At 42.0% G+C, this 15,899-nt stretch overlaps 1 long non-coding RNA gene across 1 annotated transcript in view; it reads left to right on the plus strand.

Moving 5' to 3' along the window:
* LOC121106088 overlaps positions 1 to 14,248 on the plus strand; it is a 107,274-nt gene extending 93,026 nt beyond the window's left edge. The window contains exons 3-4 of the long non-coding RNA XR_005838818.1: positions 2,398 to 2,441; positions 14,182 to 14,248. This is a non-coding gene — a long non-coding RNA (uncharacterized LOC121106088). The remainder of the gene's footprint in view (positions 1 to 2,397; positions 2,442 to 14,181) is intronic.
* Positions 14,249 to 15,899: the final 1,651 nt, after the last annotated feature.

Below are 15,899 nucleotides of genomic sequence, written 5' to 3' on the forward strand. Positions count from 1 at the left end.
AAATTCCTTAATCTCGCCCCTCCCCTCTGCTGTTCCAGTGGTTTTAACCTATTTCCTGCTCTTTCAAAACTTCTAATAATAAATGAATAATTAGATCTGCTTTGGCTTTGCTAGTGAAAAATATACCATAATATTTAGATTAAAACAGCGTATAACGACACTAGAAAAATACATCCCGGTTACATGATGAGTTCCTTCTTTTCCTTTTTATTCGCAGTATCCTGGGGTGGCCTACTGGAGAAAAAAATACTATTTGATTCTCCCTGGGTGGTCAGACAGGACTTGTAAAGACTCTTGTTTGTTTTGTGTTGAGGCTTCAAAGGCACGCAGGCTTCCCTACATAAAGATGTACTAAGAAAATGGGGATTTTTTGAAGTTGCTATGTATAAAGGGAAATCCAGAGCAACGATCTTCCTTTAGAACTACAAGCTAATGTGATTAGAGGGTCCCTTTTCACCCGGGATCTTTGTTGTTTCTATGTCTGGTCAATACCACCCGTCTTAGGGGGAGATCTGTGCTCACGAAAACCATTTCCACCTGTGTGTGTGTGTGTGTGTGTGTGTGTTACCCATACAAACACATACTTTAATTTTGAAACCCACATTTATTGTGCACATTGTTTTTAAAGCGAAGGAATTGGAGTGGTGTGCGTGTGTGTGTGCGCGCACGCGCATGTGTGTCGATGAGGACGCTCTGTGGCTGCATGCTAGTGAAACATGTTTCAGGCCACGTGTTCTGCACATTCCAATTAGTGAGGCCCTCCTGCTGTGGTGTGGGAGAAAAGTTTGGATTGGGGTCAGGGCTGGCTAAATGTAGGATCCTTTTTAATGCAGTCTTTGCAGAACTCCCTCATTAGCACCTCGAGGTCAGCGGGAACTGGGGGACGCGGGTGTCGCGTGCACAGTTGGTGTTTTCTGCCGTGCATAGCGTGTGTCAGCCATTTTAAATAAAATGCTTATTTTCTCCATTTCATAAAATTAATTGTACTTAATGGGGGAGGTTGATAGTGCTGAATTATTTTAAGCCTGGAGGGAGCAGAGCAGCTGTGTCCTACATCAGACCACTGATCTATCTAATAGGTTGTCTTGCCACCTGATTCAATGGACGAATGTGCATAGCCAATTATGTGAATCCCTGTATGGAGGGAAAACTGACCTTGAGCCCCAGAGAATCAGACAGTTGCTTTATGCGGTATGTTCATCCACTGGAGCTGTTTTGTTGCCTTGGCCAAGCAGGAAACGTGGTGTATTTCTAATCTCTAGAATTTTATTTTCTTTAAAAAAAAAAAGGAGACTCTATGTGAAATAGTTAAATCTTTCATGACTTGCCAGTAATTTTGCTTGTGAAACCAGATGCTTAGAAAATAAGTAGTTTGGGGGGTGTAGCCTCTAAAAATTTTAAGGGAGGGAAAAACCTCCAAGCTTCTTCCCCTTGTTGTATCCAGACATAACCTGCTCTTATAAACTATGCTTTTTTAGGGAAAGGAAAGTATAAATTTTTTGAATAAAACAATTAGAAATGTCATAAGCTAATTTTGTGGGGTATCGGGCAATTACTTCTACAATCAAATACATTCTTACAAAATATCAGATTTTTAAAAACGAGAAGTGTGGGCACAGAAAACAGACCTCACCCTCGATGTAACCTTGCACGCCTTTGTAAGTGCCGGAGTCAGAGCTCACCGTGGCTTTGATGGGATTCTAACCAGCAACAGGATGGCGCTCAGTACACCGCCCGTGGTGTAGTGGGAAGAACGTCCTTCTGGGGTCAGCCAGCTCCTGGTTTTGATCTATGGCTCTGCTACTGCTGGTTCGATGACCTTGGGCAAGTTACTGTATCCTCTCAGCCAGTCTCTCCGTCCAGAGCCTTCGGTGGCTATCGAGACTAGCCTTACAAAAATGGTTGTAGAGGGTAAATGAAAGAAGCAACAAGCAGTCGGGTCTAGCATATATATGTGTGCTAGCTTTCTTTCTTTGCTTCTGATTACGTCCCAGGGCGAGTGTTTTTTCACGTGTAGTAATGCACTGTTAGCTTTGGTAGGCACTGTGAATATCTAAAACCCTTCATTTTTCAGATAATGAAATTTAGCCCCAGAAAGGGGGAGAGATGTGTTTGCATTACCTTACGATAGGAGTAGCAGAGCTGCTGCTAAGACCAGGTTATTGGGTGCTTTTGCTCCAGATAGAAGGAGGGCTTCACCCTCTGTAGTGAGTCACTGGCGTGGAATGGCCCCAGAGCAGGCAAGGCCAAGGCCAATCGTTTGTGTTTGTTACTCAACTTCCCAAATGTTCCTCTCGAAACCTTCAAGGTAGACCAGAATGTATACTGAAATGTCACTCTGCTGTGTCCTTCTGTTTACTCTTACAACTTCTGACTCAGTTTCCCTTTCTCTCCTAGTACTCTCAGGTGACTACGGAAGCATTAGCATCCTGCATGCTCAGGTAAGAGACTTTTTGGATGGGGAAAATTTCCAGATAAAGGGTCATACTGATTCCCTTTGTGGCTACGGTCTGTTACTCGCTCTTTCCTGGGCTGCCCTGTTTTAGTTCCTTATCTATGCTATTACTTTATTATATTTTTGGTTTTCTTTTTATCTACTCATATAGGCATGTTGTGATAGAAAACATGCCTGGGAATGGTAAACCCTACCATGAGGAGAGAGTTTGGGTACAAGGCGGGTGTCAACTTAAAAACTTTTTCAATGCCTAACTCTTAAAGATAAGAACTCTTTGTTTTTTTTAAACATAGATACAATACTGTTTTCACACCTAAAACAATACTTAACAATAATTTTAAAAAAGATTTTATTTATTTATTTATTGGGGGGGAGGGGCAGAGGGAGAGGGAGAGGGAGAAAGAATCTCAAGCTTACCGTGTTGAGCATGGAGCCAGACTCCGGGCTCGACGCAGGGCTCGACACGGGGCTTGATCTCACAACCCATGAGTATCACGACCTGAGTCTAAATCAAGAGTTGGATGCTTACCCAACTGAGCCCCCCAGGTGCCCCAACAATAATTCTTTTATACGAAAAATCCAGTCTGTTCAACATTCCCATTGTATAAACAGATACTATGACAACAAATCTTAGGGTTGTCACATACGACATGATGACCGTGGTTAGCCCTGCTGTGTGGTGTATTTGAAAGTTGTTGAGAGAGTAGATCCCAAGAGTTCTCATCATAAGAAAAAAACATTTTCTCCCCTCCTTCCTTTCTTTTCTTTTCTTTTCTTTCCTTTCCTTTCCTTTCCTTTCCTTTTCTTTTCTTTTCTTTTCTTTTCTTTTCTTTTCTTTTCTTTTCTTTTCTTTTCTTTTCTTTTCTTTTCTTTTCTTTTCTTTTCTTTTCTTCTCCGGTACCTGAGATGATGGATCTTAACTTATCGTAGTGATCATTTCACAATACGTGAAAGTCAAATCATTATGCTCTATGCCTTAAATGTAAACAGTGCTGTATGTTAATTATATCTTCATAAAACTGCGGAAAAGTAAAATAAAAATGAATCTCTGGTATTTCATAGGTTTGGAGGTGCCAGTTTAGTCTGGAACAGTGGTTCTCAAGGTGTGGTCCTAAGGTCAACAGCATCGGCATCACCTGGGACCTTGTTAGAAATGCAAATAATTGCATTGTTAGTCTACCCTAGACTGAATCAGAGACTCTGGGGGTGGAGTGATTCTCCAGGTGATTCTAATGCATGGTAGAGTTGAGGGAAGTAGTGGCTAAGGAAAACCACCATGTTTCACTCTGTGTACACCCTATTTTATGTTTGTCTTTGTGCTTAACACAGTAGCATGTCCTGAGATGCTCAAAATACACGAGATGGTGCCCTTATACCTGGCTCACTGTGATATAGTAAGAAATCTGTATTTTGGTCTTCGTTCCTGGCTCCTGGCCAGATCTCCTAAAACCCCTGTAATTTCCTAAGACTAATGGAAGCATCTTTTGTTTTAATATCTGGTTATTGTTCCCAGCTCCTGAAACAGCTCTGGAGTGATGTGTTTTGTTATTCAAAACAAGCCCCATTCAACCACACCTGAGTTTCTGTTAATAAGGCAACTCTTGGAAAGCCTCTAATTATGGGGGCTCGTTGCCAGGGGAACCACCGTGTGATTAGAGGACTGGTACTTACAGGCTCCACCCCCTGACCTCCAGGGAGGCGAGAAGGGGGCTGGAGATTGAGTTAAACACCAGTGGCCAATCTTTTAGTTCATTATGCCTACCCTAGGAGAAGGGGTCTGGAGAGCTTCTGGGTTGAACTGTGGAGGTATTGGGAGCTAAGCGTGACAGATGGCCTTCCGTTCGCCCCTCGCACCTTGCCCTAGGCATCTCCTCCGTCTGGCCGGTCCTGAATTGTAGCCTTTGTAATAAACTGGTGATTTGGTAAGTAAGCCGTTTTCGAGCGGTTCTAGTAAGTTATGGAGCTCCAGACCGGGGAACCCCCGATTTACATAGCTGGTCGGCCGGAGTTACTGGTGGTGACCTGGACCTGCAATTGGCGTTTTGGGGTGGGGAGCAGTCTTGTGGCCAGAGCCCCTCACCTGCGGGGTCTTTGCAAATTTGGCAAGTGTCAGAGTTGAGTTAACTTGCAGTTCGACTACTCCGTGTCCATTGAGATTCGGAGAATTGCTTGGTATGGAAAAACGGGCACGTTTGGTGTCTGGAGTGTGGATAATGGGAGTTTGTGCTTTCTAATTACCAAGTTGAGTCTAAGCCGTTCATTGCCCTCTGGGGCCTGTACTAAGCCCACCTCCATCCCTAGCCATAGAGAGCATCCGGCTTCATCCGCTCCCACATCGGGAAGCCAGCATGACAGCAGCCGTGCAACCATGACCAGGACTTTCTGGTCCTCGAGCCGATGAGAGGACAGATGGACTGAAATTAGAGCTGTAATTTCTTTGAGTGTGTTTGGTAGAGAAATCAACTTTTTAAAAAGCACACTTCTAAAAGCTGGGGTTCTCACAGTAGACTCACCCGGGAGGCTTTTAGAAAGACAGTGGTCGGTCCCCTGTCCTGTTTCAATGGAGTTGGTGTGGGGGAGGGGACGGGGTTGGTCCCAGCATCAGCAGCAGCCTGGCCTAGAGGCTCTCCAGGTGACTCTACGGGTGGTCCTGGTTCAGAACCACTGATTTATTTGGTTTGGGATTGAGGTAAGAAACCAGGTGAAAATACACAGCAAGAGTGTCCCCCCGGGGTCTTACTCTTGAAATGAATAGGTGATTTTCAAACTGTGGTTCTTTAAGCCATCAGTTGGTTCTGTTTTCAGCAGAGGCTGACCCATTCCACAGTATTCCTGGCCAGTTCTAGGTAAGGAGGTTTGAGTGCGGTTTCTCGAGGCACCTGTATGTGTCTTTGGTGGGGGTGGGGAGGGGGGAAGGGGGAGAATGTGTATTTCTGTAGCCTGCAAGTTACCCCTGCCCTCTCAACCTCTCATGTAAGTGGAGATTGCTGCGGGAAAGGGACTCAGAGAGACTGATGTTTTGTGATGTGGGCCATTTTAATGTTTCTAAGGCTATCCTTGAGACCAGAGCCTTCCCTGCAGTCCTGAAGTTACGGAAAGGAAAGACTGAGCTGTATTTGTTGGTGGAGTGTTGAAATATTCCATGGAAAAAGGGAAACAAGTTCTACCACTGATTTTTCTTGGCAGGACTGGTCACATTTCCCCCCCAGTTTCTGGCAAGTGTGATTAGAAATTGACTTGCAGGATTTGCTCCCACTTGCTTCCCAAGACATCTTCTGCTGGCTTGCTGCTGACTAGCGGTAGTTAATTTGCTATCTCTCACACGTGTTATCCCCAAAATCACAGAACTCAGAAATAAACAGCATGAACTTGGTGGGTCACATTTGGGAGGATCAGCCAGATGTAAATCTGAGTTGCACTTGGGAGGTTTCGTGTGCCTCATTTAAAAATAAATAGAACTCTAGCTTTGAGTAGAAACAGATTTTTTTTAAAAAAATGAAATATCTTACTGGAAAACAAATTTTATTTTTCCAATAAAAAATATGGGGAGGAGGTAAGCTTTTTCTTGATGCCAATGCTTATTTTATTTCATGCCCTTTCTTTCTCCTTGCTGATGGCAGATGTGACAGAAATAAGACCCGATTTCATTTTCCAAAATGGGGAAAAAATTAATCATTCAGGAATTTATTTATTCTTAATTGACAGCAGACGTTTAAAACCTGATTGGTCACGGTCGACAGTTTAACGTGCCTGTTAGGAAAATACACATTTATGTATAGCTCAGACTATTCTGTGGGCTCATCACTACACAGCAGGTTGAGATGTTGGCCTTGAGGATTTCTGATTCTGAGACCTTCTAAAAACTTTTTTCTCACCAAGAGAAAAATGAAAGCTCTTTTTCATGTGATTACAATATGAGTTACATGATTAAAAAATGTTTACTGTTAATATGCAAATTTGCTTCCAGAAATACCAAATACTCATATGTCACCTGTTTTTAATCAGAATGAAATAAAAAAATCTTTGAAAAATTGGAAAAATAGAGGCACCTGGGTGGCTCATTTGGTTGAGCGTCTGCCTTTGGCTCAGGTCATGATCCCGGGGTCCTGGGATCCAAACCTCCTCAGCAGTGAGTCTGCTTTTCCCTCTCCCTCTGCCCCCTGCTTGTGTTCTCTCGCTATCTCAAATAAATAAAAATGAAATCTTAAAAAATTGAAAAATTGGAAAAATAGTTCAAATTAGTTAACCCTTTGTGTTTGTCCTTCCAGACTGTACTAAGTCAAATGAATACACAAGAGGTTGACTCTACTAAGTAGAGATCATGTGTCATGCAGACACATGAATTGAGTTACATATCTGCTAGACCGTTCCCATGAGTGGACTTGGGTCATTCAGGTTTCTAGCGCTTCCCAAATTTAACAATTGTAGGTCACGTTACCTTTCTTTTTCTGTTTATTACAAAAGTGACTATTTGTAACCTGACAGAGTAAAACCTTCTGCTTTGTCAAAGCAGTCCAGATTTCCAACCATTTTGTCTTGTCTTTTTGCCCACTACATAATTTTCTGTTCTGCAATCCGGAGATCAGATTTACAATGTAACTTCCTACTCTTTTCTAGGATTAAAGATGGTCTGCCCAGTTAGCTTTTGAGTGTTTTAGCAGTAATGGAGAGTCAGCCATGCAGCAGATGAACTTTGCAGAGGGGCTCCTTCCTGAACGCTTCTGAGGGATGAAGGATGTGGTAGTGTTGGGGACAGTGTCTTCTCATCTTCCTACCCTCCCCTCGAAAGCTCTTTGGTTGGTTGGTAGGTAGGTAGGTAGGTAGGTCTTATCAAATTTCAATAAGGCTTCAGGGAAAGGCAAAGAGAAAGGAAGACAGAAAGTACCAGAAGTAACCTTGCTCAGATCCTGTCCATATGACATCAGAAACGGATACCGAAGGGGCTGAGCCTGACCGCCTCTTCATTCGTTCCTATGATCTCATTAAATGTGTTTTCACTTTAAAAGGATAACAATGTTAGATCTTAATGGGATTAACCTAACTGAAGTTTATTAGGCATTGCTCTGACAGTAAAGATTACGGATGGCTTAGTTCCATTTTGAAATTGTAGCTTCGGATCCTCATGGTTGCTCTTGGGGCTCAGTCGCAGGTGGCAAAGCGATCAAACAAAATGTGTGTTATATGACTGACACTTGGAATAGGAGTAGAGTTTGAATGTTTTTCCCTTTAAGTTTTTGGGAAGATTAATTTTTTTTTCATATGAAGGTGAAGTATTTAGCTAAAACAAAGGGGAGGTTTTTTTTTTTTTTAATTAAAGAGAATTGAGGCTGTCTTGATAGTCCTGAGGGTCTTTCTTGCTCAAAATTATCTAGATGAACTGTTTCTTTGGCCCAAGTTCATTGATAACTACCTGCTTGTCTTTTGTATGTGTTGTAGGTAATGAATTTTTTTTTTTCATGGTAAAACCTAAAATTTACCATTCTAGCTGTGTGAGATGGACAGTTGAGTGGTACTGAGTACATGCTTGCACAACCATTCCCACTATCCATCTCTACAACTTTTCTTCCCAAACTGGAATTGAGTACCCATTAAACACTAACTCCCCATTCTGCCTTCCTCTCAGGCCCTGGCAGTCACCATTCTACCTGTTTCTATAAATTTGACTGTTCTAGATATTTGATTAGTAGAATCTTACAGTATTTTTGTGTGTGTGTGTGTGACTGGTTTATTTCATTTAGCATAATGTTCTCAAGGTTCATCCATGCTGTAGCATGTGTCAGCATTTTTAAGATCATATTCCATTTTATGTATAGGCCATTTTGTTCATTTATCAATAGCATGAATGGGTTTCTTCCAACCTTTGGCTGTTATGAATCATGCTAGTAAGAACATGGATGTACAAACGTCTGTTTGAGTATCAGTATTTTTTTTTTTTAAGATTTTATTTATTTATTTGACAGAGAGAGACAGCCAGCGAGAGAGGGAACACAAGCAGGGGGAGTGGGAGAGGAAGAAGCAGGCTCCCATCGGTGGGGCCTGATGTGGGGCTCGATCCCAGAACGCCGGGATCACGCCCTGAGCCTAAGGCAGATGCTTAACGACTGAGCCACCCAGGCGCCCCTGAGTATCAGTATTTTTGAATTGCTTCCCCGTGAGAAGTGTCTTTTTCCAAATGTGTAAGATACGCAAATGCTGGTTTTGATAGGTGATTCAGTGACTTCCGTATCATTTGTAACAAGGCCTTTTATGTAACCTCATGAGTATTAGTATGTTGGGTATGGGTTATGAAGGTCCTCAAACGCATATGGGGGCAGAAAAAAAACATGGCACTGAAAATCCTTTTAGAACACACCTGGCAAGACATAACAATCCACTTTCTCTGGTTAAGACCCGTTGGGATAGACTTTTTTAAAAAAACGAAGTCTGACATGTTGTAAAGACCTATGTTTTAGAACCTTCATTAAGAAGAAATCTTGTATGACATCTGGAAAAATTAAAGTGACTTCCAAAATTAACATTCTCTGGTTAACCAAAATTCTCAAAGCAGAAGATAATCTGGGATTTGGGCTGTATGTATTCCCCTAGAGAGTGGGGTTTATTTCTTGAAAAGTAGTATAACAGCTCCTACTGTTAGCACATACCACCCAAAGAACTGTGTCCTTGGTCAAGTGAACATCTGTCTCATTTGTGAAATCAGGTTATACTGGTAATCAAACACATTGGGACATTGGGAAGATTAAATAAATCGTGACACAAAGAGTTTAGAACCCACCATGCCAAGGATTGGATGAACGTTAAATAGTAATAATATCCTAACTCTAACATATAATTCATGCTCAAGGACCTTCTAGGAGACAGTTACGAATGGTCAGAGTCAAGACTTGAACTCAGGCATCTGACCTCCGATCATGTAACTTTGACAACAATGCCATACTGGCTGGCACTTTACTGTTGATCTAATTTATAAGCTGTGTGGACAACATTCTTTGGAGGACAGATTCTGAGGAGAAAAAGTCAGTTCTGTGTGTCTGTCTAGAGACCCACGCCATATTAAATGATGACCGAGTATTTTAGATACTCAACAATAAAGGACCAAGCTTTCTTCCGAACACGGTGCCCTTTATCTCCCCTTTAAAGGTAAACACATTTCCTGGGAAAGAAAATTCAGAAAGGCCATGGTTAGGAGTTAAAATTAATATATTTTTATGAAAGTGTTACTACTCTGTGAATTTATATTTTGTGAAGAATTTACCAGAAATACTAGGAATAAACCTCTCTCAGAAATTTAGTATTAGAGTTTGTAAGTAAGATCTACTTGTGTCCAGTTAAAATTAAGAGTGATCCCACTTCAGATACTGGTGTTCTCAGAAGTACCTGCAGCCACTTCTATTCTAAAATATCCAAGAACCATTATTTATACCTGTTAGCAAGTGAATGTGTTCTTTTAATGAGGTCTTATTTTTTCTGAATGCTCCTGGTGAGGATTAAAGAGTCCTTTGTAGCTGAAGGAGCATTCTGTGAGCAAAAGTCAGTTGCCAGGCATTTTGCTAGATGCTGTGGATTTAAAGACCGTTAAGAAATAATGGTTAAGATGGGTTTAACTTAGTATGAGATACAGAGCTAAGGAGAATTACTCACTCTGTTGAAGAAAGTGGTTTGGAGAAAGTTAACTGGGCAGGAGCTTGACTAGGAGTCGTCCAGGCAAAATAGGGGGGGGGGGGGGTAGTGGTCTCAGGTAGAGGAAAAGCTGCCTACAAGTGTATTGAGGCAAGAAGCAGCAGGTTGTGTTCTGTAGATCCCTGAATAAGGAGTTGAATTAATGTGGAAAAACCGAGGGGTTTAGGCAAAAGATTTTACAATCGCAATTACCTTTTACAATTACCTACAAACAAGGCTTATCCTCTGTCAAGATGTATCCATCACTTTGGTCTTTGTTTTGAGGATTAAAAATAATGTATGTAAACTCTTCAGTAAATCTGACATAGAGGATTTCTACGTTGATACTATCATTTATTATGTTACTATCCTTTTCATTTGTCTTTTTGTTTTGAATAGTATTACATTTGAAGGCTTCAAAACTCCCCAATATAAAAAGTCTTCCATGTTTGAGCCTCAGCTATCAAGTTCCTCCTTTTCAGCCCCCACGGAAACCACTATTTATAGTTTCTCCTATGGCCCCTCCATAGTCCCTTTCTGCTGCTCTACGAGGAAATAGGAGTATCCGTTCTATACTTCCTGCTCTTACACAAAAGGTAGCATATTATATACATTGTGTAATACCTTCCTGTTTTATACTTACCCATACATATTAGACCTCTTTCCGTATCTGTTTATAGGGAACTTCCTCATATATATATTTTTTTTTTTAGTACTACATTTTATTTGAAGAGTTTGACTCCCAAGAACTTACAATAACAGTACAGCGTTCTCACATCCTCTTGACTCAGCTTCCCGTAGTTGACAGTATCTTAGTATGTTGTCAAAACCAGGAAATTGACATTGGTACAACACTATGTCAGACACCTCATGTGCATTTTGCCAGTTTTTATATGCATTCTTTTTTTTTTGGGGGGGTGCATGTTTCTACGAAATGTTATCACCCTTGTGTATTCGAGCAACCATCACTGCAGTCAAGATGCAGAACTGTTCCCTTCCTGGGGCACCTGGCTGGCTCAGTTGGTGGAGCATGTGACTCTTAATCTTGAGGTGGTGAGTTCAAGCCCCATGTCGGGTGTGGAGATTACTTAAATAGAAAATCTTTAAAACAATGGGGTGCCTGAGTGGCTCAGCCGGTTAAGCGTCTGACTCTTGATTTCGGCTCAGGTCATGATCTTAGAGTTGTGAGATCAAGCCTTGTGTTGGGCTCTGTGCTGGGCATGGAACCTGCTTAAGATTCATTCTTTCTCTCTCTGCCCCTCTGCCCCCCCCACCCCCGCAATAAATAAATAAATAAATAAATAAATAAAATCTTTAAAACCAGACAAAAACTGTTCCCTTATTGTTAAAGCAACTACTTTCTGCTACTTTTTAATAATGCTGCTTTACTCCCAATCCTAACCACTAGCACCTACTGGTCAATCTGCACATCCTATGTGTGCCTATTCTAGGAAAACCCAACCATATATTCTACCTTTCTCAAGGATAAGAATCGTATTTTCAAATATTTTTATTCCCTATTGGCCCAAGCACTCAATGGGTACTTAATAATGACTTGTGGAAATGCAGGAGTCAAAAACTGAAACAAAGCCAAGCCAAATAGAAGATTTCAGAATTGAAAAACAGATGAGTCAGGATCATTTGGTTTATGAAATAACCAAGTTCAGACTTTCTTAAATAGGAACTCCTCAGTGTGAATTAAGTGACAATTTATCATTTCTTTTAGGACTCCATTAAAAGTGCTAATGATCAGAAATAGATTTTTAAAAGCATCACTTTTCAGAGTGTTTCCATTTTTATAATTTCCCCCCTCCCCTTAAGGCCCTTTGTTAGTGGCTCAATAGGGTTTATGATCCCGAGTTGACAGAGTAGGAAACTGGCTAAGAGAGGGAAGAGAGCTAACAGTCACTGAGTCTAATAAGACCTTTGATTTAGGCTGCCCAACAACCTTGAGGTTGACCTTGTCTTTCTCATTTTACAGAAGAGAATGAAAGTGCTCAGAGCTTTGGTAACTTGCTTCTGGTCAGTTGGTATCAGACAAGATTCCAAATCTACAATTCTCGCCATTGACTCCATGATGAATGCTTTGCTTTCCTTGGGTTAAAAGTCAAAGAATTCAGATTCCTTGCCTCTTTTTTTTTTTTCTTTTTTAAATAAATGGTGGTGGAAGTAGTATTCCAGTGTATTATTTATGGAAGATAGGTACTGTACTAGTTTATAAAAATGGTTAAAGGTTTTGGAGTCAGCCAGACTTCTGTCCAAATCCCAGCTCAGCCATCCTTTAGCTTTGCAGATCATGGACGTGTTGATTTATGTATTGAAACTTCATGTACTCCTCTATAAAATGAAGACCCTGGTGATTTCTCCATTGCGTTGAGGGAGTTAAATGGAATAAAACATAAATAAAAACTTAATTTTTTAAACTTAGAATGTCCTTTTACTCATACATTTTGTTTATCATTAAAGTTGCTCTATTATCAAATGTAAGGTAGCCATCCCCCCCCCCAAAGGTGGTTTTTATTTTTAAATCTCTGAATGAGCAGATTTGCTAGAACTTAGTAATTGATGTTGATAGAATGGGGAGAACTTTTTGCGGTTTAGATCTTCCTAAGGTTCTGGTAATCTAATCGTCTGTATATCCATGGACCTATTCAGTACCTGAGAAGTGGCCGAGGAGAAAGGCAGGTAGCTGCTCCATGGGTGTGTAGGTGTGGGGGGGAGGTGAGGGTGCTCACAGTAGGCAGCTTTTGCAACGATGAAAGATAATGGAGTGCAATCCCCGGCTTTGCCATTTGCATTCACGTTGCTGGAATTGTTCAGGGACTGCAAGGAGCTCTGCTTAGCAGGGTGTGTGTTTGTTTAGGGTGAGACCGAGGAGGTATCTGTGAGAAGCATTTGTATCACAGTGACAGACTGTGGAGAGCTCTTTCCTGTGTTACAGATTGCTAGGAAATTGGATAGGACCTCCTGAGAAATTCTATCCCACACCTTCCCTCCGGACAAGTCTGTGACACACGTGAGAAAGGCAGGGGGGTGGGGTGGAGAGCCAGAGGCTCTAAGGGGAGTGAGCTGCACTGCCGCACGGTGTGCGTAACACCTCCCACACTCAGGGGCACTCTGCACAGAGCAACAGAGACCACACTTGGCACGCCGTGGAAAATGTACGAATGTTCCCTTGAGAGCCTCTTGCACTTCTCAAAAAAGAAAGATAAAGGAGAGCTTGCCTGGCAGTTCTCATTAAAAGTCTAAATGATGGAGTTGAATGCTGTATTAGTGAGGCTGAATCAGATGGGGATAGAACAGTGGTTCTTCTCTACATGCATACTAGGCTCCCCCCCCCTTTTTTCCCCATCTTCCAAGTGATTTTACTGTACTGCTGGGGGTTAAGAGCCACTGGGATAGAGAAATCACCCTGAACAAAATGACAAAAGTGCAAAGCACAATCCCACTCTATGTTGGGGTGGATGGATCCCCATATTTTCCCAGTGAGGCCATTGATCTTTTGAGTTGGCTGCAATTGCTGTCTTCACAGTCCAACAGTGGGTCCACGGGGCAGGTGTCCTGTTGGCCGCTGTCCCCCCCCGACCTGTGTTTCCATGGTGTGTAGGACACAACTGCCCGGCGTGTCTGTGGCGTGAGGAGTGCGATGTTTTCCTACTTACCCTTGGAATTGTGATTTAAAGTTTCGACCCTCAGGCTTTGCACAGCAATGTACGGTACATTCTAAGGGGTATTGTGTTTAAATCTTAATAATTTATCTCTTTCATATAAGAGAAGTAACTGCAGGGCAGCAGAAACGCTCGGAGAAAACCATGTGTTTCACATTTACTGCAAATAAGTCATTCCTTCTCCTGAGCTCTCAAAAGTCGTAATTTGGAAATCATTCTTTTCCTGTGAAAACCGGAAAGCTGTTTTTTTTCCCTGTCCTTTTGATAGGAGCTGTAATAAAAGTTCCCATAGGCAAAAGCTTTTGATTTGATATGATGTGGTGGCTGTCTCTCTAGGGAAGTCCTGCAAAATGCATTGTGTCTCCCCGCCCCCCCCTTAATTGATGTCTTTTATTCCCCAAGTTTCATGCCCAAGCATGATGTCACTCACATGACTTTGGTACATCTCAAGTCCTTTTGCAAATGGAAACTACAGAAGAAACGAAAATTGGTTGAGTGCATCAACTGTATTTCAGGAACGTCCTAAAGGGTACGTTTCAGAGGCACTAAACGCCGAAGTATTAGCTGACATTTATCGTCCTGCTTCAAAAATTAAATGTCTTTCTGATCACATGTTTTGCATAGGGTGACATATTTGTCCTCTTTTAAATGCATAGGAATTGGCAAGAATCTAATTTCACTGGTGGGTTTGCTGAAGCATTATCACCAGACAGCCAGAATGATTGATGAGTGCTTTTCAGGGAGGGAAATGCTGCCAGCCTGGTTTGTATTTTGTCTTACCTGGAGTTTAGCTCCTTAATTTTCTATTTCAGTTAAGAATAATCCCTTTTCATGCTCGTAGCCATAATCACACTCTAAGAGACTTAAAAATTGTCATTTCCCAGCAGTGTTTTTCAGCGTAAGCATTTTTAAGATTGCGCTCATTTTTTCCATAACTTTGTGAGAGAGGTAGACGCCTATGGAGATTTCCTTGTGTTAATGGCGCTAACTCGGGGCACGTTGTGGTCAAGTGGAGAAGCTAAGGGGTAATCAGGGGACCCCAACACTCCATCTGAAATGGCAGCGGGAAGAGGTGTGGTGTACTTTCACAGTTTTTAAAAAGTAACATTAAAATGGTGCCTGAGAGCCTGATGGCTTCAGTTAACATGGAATCGAGGGAAGCACTATATGAATCTGCTTTTCCCCTATATTGTTTTTATGATTTTCTGTCCTCTGACATGTATGCTAGAGGCACTTAGCTGTTCTTGAAAGAGCCACGCTTCTCTGGGCAGGCACAGAGATGGAAATCGGCGGGCCCTTCCTAGGTGACTGTTTCCAAGTCTGGTCCTGCAAAGAGCCAGCGCGGTGAGGAGCGCTCTGTATCTGGAAAGCGCCAAGATGTAGCTGTGTACCTTTACAAACATGAAACGCCATCCGAGCGCAGGAAATTCTTCAGGAACCCTTTTTTTTTTTTTTTTTAAAGATTTTATTTATTTATTTGACAGAGATAGAGACAGCCAGCGAGAGAGGGAACACAAGCAGGGGGAGTGGGAGAGGAAGAAGCAGGCTCATAGCGGAGGAGCCCGATGTGGGGCTAGATCCCGTAACGCCGGGATCACGCCCTGAGCCGAAGGCAGACGCTTAACCGCTGTGCCACCCAGGCGCCCCTCTTCAGGCACCCTTGAGCCGTGGAGCCGTATACCGTGTGGTTCCTTGAATGATCCTATTTGGCTCTGTCCGTCTAGAACTTCGGTGTCATTTCCCCTTTCTCTCCTACAGTGCTTTGCGTGGTCTGATCTTCACAGAGCTATTTTTGTCTGGGCTTAGGATATAAATTCTTTCATTCTCCATTCAATACCAGGTGCTTAAGGACTTGTCGGCATCCAGGAGAACGTGACGCTGCTCTGCTCGACTGATCGCCTGGTTGTTGCACTTTGGATTTATAGTTGGTGCAGATACTGTGAATGGTTTGTGGTCAGAAGGAATGAATCACTGCTTTAAACGAGCAAAAATATCGACTCTCTTCTTTATTTTAAGAAGATTGACTTTAAATAGAGGTTTCTGATTGGCTGCCTATGGCTCTCACAGCTATGTCCATTTTAGGGAAGATGAATCGGAAGTGTTTTTATTGATGAATCTAA

Source organism: Ursus maritimus, unplaced genomic scaffold (assembly GCF_017311325.1).
Source record: "Ursus maritimus isolate PB19 unplaced genomic scaffold, ASM1731132v1 scaffold_30, whole genome shotgun sequence".
NCBI classification, from domain to species: Eukaryota; Metazoa; Chordata; class Mammalia; order Carnivora; family Ursidae; genus Ursus; species Ursus maritimus.